Consider the following 5423-nt stretch of genomic DNA (forward strand, 5'->3'; position numbering starts at 1 on the left):
AGTGTACCAGTATAAAGAGCGTACCTTCTGACTGGTGATAATTCCGACCCAGCCTTATGTGGCATGGGTAGTAGTATGCATCTGAATCTTGATTGTTGTATTCGTGAAATCTATAATTTACAAAAAGATTATATTTAATACTAATGTATGAGTTAGGAGGATAAGTATTCCTCTTTTATCTCATCGTTATTCAGATCATGGGCTTACCTTATGAAAATATTGTGTTCCGTTGTGATATAAAGTCTTCACCGGAACCAGGATTATGTTTAATCTGTCCTTCCTCCAAGGTTTATTATTTGAAGCGAAGTTGCTCCCTGCTGTTGAAACGTCCACTAGCAGGTAAGCCTGAGTATTATGTACTCAGCACCCAAATAGTTTTGACAGAGCACAAATGATACACTGTCGTTGATAGATCAATCAGAACCGACACAATTTTTCACGGGAGGTAGCACATTACGAGGTCACAAAAAACTGGGATAAGCACATGAAATTGTTCTACTACATAGTATAGCACAATAATAGAATGGAATTTCACGAACTGTGGGGACCCGCACCATCTCTCGACAATGAGAGAGCCTCTCCTTCTCTACATGGGAGATTACTGACACTCCCGTCGCAATTTCCTCTCCTTATGCATGATCCCGCATTGCTAAGGGATTTATATGGTAATGATGATTGCCCACTTGCTACTGTACGAATACAATGACTCATGTATAATTAATGTGGATGGGATAATGTATCTCATAACCCGAACAATTTCTGTATTGTATTTTTTCCCAGCCCTGATGAAGTCGTGGGTTCCATCCCAATCGACGAAACACGTGTTGGCTGGACTGGAGGAAAACCTCTAAAAATTAAATGAAGTTTAATCTCTATCGAACTTGTATTACATTTGTGAATTTGAAATATTGTCGAAAATTTCCCATTGATAATTCTTGTTGGTGTGACAGGCTTTGTGCATTTATACAACATAGACAATGTTTGGTTTCACATGTTTTAGGGTGCTGGTATGATATGCAATGGGATCATTACTCGCTTCTCTTAGTATTACTTTAAAAATTATGTGTTCATCTTAAGAGGATATAGTGCCACAAAACACACAACACAATTCCCCGACTGTATACGGCAATGGGAAATGTGTTTATAAATCATAGGGAGAGAAAAAAGGAGATTTAAATAAAACAATAGTAGTTATGTCCACATTTATTTATTGATGTAGACCATACTTTAAACATGAACCATATCACCAGTGTAGTATTCCATACTGTTGACATGAACCATATCACTAGCGTAGCATTCCTTACTGTTGACAGATTTTGATTTAGGATAATTTTGCAAGGCTCCAGCACTCGTGTGAACTACAGAAGTGAAGGTTTTATTCAAGCATGTCATTTTTCATTTATTCATAAAAATGAAACATGGCAACAACTTATTTAAAATGTTGTTTTTTTTTAGTTAATTTTTTTATTTAATCAGAAGAGTGCACATTGCACTGCTGAATTATATTATTTATTAATTTTGCAAAGGCTAACATGTAATGGCTTATCTTCATTTCAGTGGAAGCTGAAGAAAGTAAACATTACTCAAAACACTGTTTGGCTTCTGTTCTTGGAATGGCAGCTGGTGATTTTTGAAAGGGGTGGACTGCAATACTTGACCTAAATTGCAGTGAGTGAGCCTAACATCTTCTAATGAGAGTTCAGGGGGCAATGAGGGGCGGTTAGGTGGAGCGGGGTTCATGAATGCCCCCTGCTATATACCACAGTTGTCCTCCCTTATGCCAAAAAGTACCTTAATTGTGCCAGCATTTTGCCCCGGGAGCCTCATATGCCAAGAATTTCCACCAGTATACCAGCACAAGCAGTTTTCTACATATGCCCTTATGCAGAGAATTACATCCAGTATGTCAGTGTCACCATTATGTTGTGGTTGTCCACATATTCCAGTGTCCACACTTGCCGGGTATAACCTCTAATGGGCTCTCGATTGCTAGGATTTTGTCACAGGTGCCTGACATACAAAGAACAGCCTCCAAAATGTAATTGCCAGAATTTTGCCATGGGTGCCTCTTTACGCCTAGAATTTCCTTCAGTATGATAGTGTGAAGGGCACATTCACAAGCATAACACCACATTCCCCCTCATGCTCACTTATATTCACTCAGTCACACTCACACCCTCACTTACTCATTCTCATTCACTTGCACTAGCTCATTCTCTCTCTCAGTAAGCTTGTTCACTGACACTCAATGTCACTCATTGTTTCTCTATCAAACCAAACACATTCATTCTCACCCATAGTCTCACTTATTTGTAGTTAGTCTTTCTCTCACTCACTTATTCTCACTCACTGATTCACTCATATCAACTGACACTTAGGGGTACGTTTGATAAAAAAATAGAGTCAAGCAGCACAGCAACTAAAGTTGCTATGCTGTATTACACTAGGGGAAGAGAGCATTGCAAAGCCTTATCTACTACGATATGGTTCTACTACTCTCTTCCCCAGTGCTGGTGTTCAAACAGACTCTGTAGCACCATGTACATATTCCTAGCCGTAGGCTTTAGCCTACAGCACCTGGTATTCCCAGGCGGTCTCCCATCCAGGTACAAACCAGGCCCGACCCTGCTTAACTTCTGAGATCAGACAAGATCAGGTGCTTTCAGGGTGGTATGGCCATAGGCTTTTTAGCCTACAGCACCTGGTATTCCCTGGCGGTCTCCCATCCAGGTACAAACCAGGCCCGACCCTGCTTAACTTCTGAGATCAGACGAGATCAGGTGCTTTCAGGGTGGTATGGCCGTAGGCCATATTCCTAGCCACCATGATGCAAAGGGTATGAATAATGTTTAGCAAAGGTTTTGTACCTGAAAGTTTACCTTAAAAAATGTCACACATTGGATGTGTGTTCTATAGTGCAGCATACATGCAAGGAGTAAAACGTTAGAAGAAATGAAAACATTTCTCTATCTTAATGCCTGCCGCAAGAAGGTATTATTTTTATGTAAAGCCTTCTCTAACCTGTTTAGTGGATAGGACTTTGCATCAAAAACCCTGTATAGTAGCATTGAAATACCCATATAACACCCACAGCATACCTCTGTGCAGTGTCAGATTGGTAACGCTGACATTCGGGCAATGCCCGAGGGGCCGGTGTCCGAGGGCTGCAGTGGGCTGCTTTTTTTAGCAGTCTGGGGGGCAATTTGGGCGCTGTCTCTGTTCTTCTGATAGAGATAGTGGCCCAGTGGGAGTCTGAGTGGCCTTTCTAGAGGTGGACGGGCGCTCATTACCACCGTTTACCACAGGTATCACTCCCTTTGTCTCTCGGGCCGGCCCATTAATGTCTGCACATACCGAGCGGGGTCAGGGGGCCTGAGTAGAAGTGGCCTCACTTGTTTCACCAGTGTAAACTAACATGTGCATTTTTTTACCCCCCCTCCTAAAGTTTTTTTTATAAGATTACACCAATGCAGTGATATGAGGAGTGTTTAGGCAAATGTGGGCCGATTTTGTTTTATTGTGTGCCCGGGCCGATTTTCATTCCCAATCCAAAACTGCCTCTGTGATGCAAAGCTCATCACAAAGCAGCACAAACCTTATCTGTGCTACTTCACCCTTTACCGCGGCGCAAATTTCGCAGAAGTGCGGGTGAAATAAAGGGTGGGCGTGGTTCGGACGGCCCGGGGGAACCCCACTATGACGTTGGATGGCCAAGGGCCGTCCGACGCTCCGAAAGGGTTAAAGGCTACTTTTCAGGGTAAAACACATGCTAGAAAGTAAATGGTTTATCAAGATTTTGAACCAGTTTGGGTCACTTTGCATAACTTTGCACTGCTGTAAAGTTCTAATTGATCTGTCCCTCAGTTTCAGTCAATTGTACTGCCTGACTCTCCTTCACTTTCATGCACACACACAGAGTCAGGCTCACACATACAGACACAAGTTTACACATACACTCTCTCTCACATAAACACATTCTCACCCGCATGCACACAACATACATTTAAAAGCATTACATTTTACTTACCATAGCTTCCAGAGAAGGTCCAGTTCCAGCTCCTCCTGCTGCTTCATATGTTATTATGCTAACAGTGAAAAAAAACACTATTATTTACTATTACTATAAAATGGACCAGAAAAGAGTGTGGAATCTGGAATCTACAAGGCTGAGCTGCCCCAATCTTCATGGCATTGATTTTGCCACCTCCGAGGCCAGGCATTGCAAAAGCAGCGTCAAGTGGCGCATGGGGCAAGCTAGGGGTTGCATTTGGGACTCCTGGTGACCCCTAAATGATATTCAGGGTATTAGTGAGGCCTATCAGGGTAATATATGAATTGACATTACTATATTTTACCCCGGATCGACATAGGTCACCCCCTTATATCTTACGTTGACATGGAAAGTATTTTCTATTTGGGATGTTCTGTATCTGTGGACAGCAGACTCTAGATTGTACTTGAAGAGTTGATTATTATTCCAGGTAAAATTGTAGGCTTATGAGATGATGTACTTTTCTTGAAAGTACCACATTTCACATCTCTATTGAAGTGTATTGCTTCTGAATGCTTCAAATCTTGGAAGGTAGTGAGTTCCAGAGCTCAGGGGTTGAGAAAGCAGTCCTTCCTCCTATGGATTTCTTACATAAGATGGCTTGATGATCTGTGGTTCAAACCTGGAGGCAGTGTCCTATTTTGTTTGTATTGCTTGATTTTAACTTGTATATACAGTGATTCTTTTTCTTGGAAAGTTGTATGGACGATGCAGAATACCTTGAACATTTCTTATCTAGTTATAAGTGTCCAGTGGTTTGATTGCAGTACTGGAGTCATGCGTTCTCTTGGGTTGAAGTGAAGGAGTCTTGTGGCAGCATTTTGGATTAGTTGTATTTTTCATATTGTGAACCTGTGGACACCAAGTTATAGGTTGTTGGTTTCATCAAGCTTGGAGATTATGAGTGGAAGGATATCTTACAGCTTTTGTTGGGCTTTAAGATTTGAGCACATGCAGCACAGTCTTTTCATTGTATAGTAGCTTTTCATTTTGTCCTTGCTTTCATGTGGTATCAAGGATGGGTTTTAATTGAATCCTTGGGTACCCATAGGTTTCTTACCTCTCTTGATATTGTTGAGGGGGCTTGAGTTCCTTGGGCCATACGATGTAGGGTTGGTGTTGTTGCCATTGTCCACAAGTGAGGATCTCTATCAATGCTGTTTTGAGCTATAGGCAGTTACTCATCAACAGTGCTTTTATGGCATGAAGAAAGTCATCACGTTTTAATTTATGAAGGTTTTCCATCTATTTTTTGAATAATTTGCATACCACCTGCATAGTTATAATAGTTGCAGTTGAATATTTTAATCAGGTGTTTAGCCAGTAGTTCAAAAATAGAGGCGATATAATAAACCCCTAAGAGACCCCGGAG

General features: G+C 41.4%; 2 non-coding genes across 2 annotated transcripts; both read right to left on the reverse strand.

Annotated features, from left to right (window-relative positions):
- Positions 1 to 2565: 2565 nt before the first annotated feature.
- On the reverse strand, positions 2566 to 2684 carry LOC147728017 (5S ribosomal RNA). The gene has a single exon (XR_015309709.1). It is a non-coding gene; the product is annotated as a 5S ribosomal RNA (ribosomal RNA).
- A 5-nt stretch (positions 2685 to 2689) lies between these two features.
- On the reverse strand, positions 2690 to 2808 carry LOC147728018 (5S ribosomal RNA). Its single transcript, XR_015309707.1, has one exon. It is a non-coding gene; the product is annotated as a 5S ribosomal RNA (ribosomal RNA).
- Between the last annotated feature and the right edge of the window lie 2615 nt (positions 2809 to 5423).

This window comes from Lissotriton vulgaris, chromosome 3_1 (genome assembly GCF_964263255.1).
Source record: "Lissotriton vulgaris chromosome 3_1, aLisVul1.2, whole genome shotgun sequence".
NCBI classification, from domain to species: Eukaryota; Metazoa; Chordata; class Amphibia; order Caudata; family Salamandridae; genus Lissotriton; species Lissotriton vulgaris.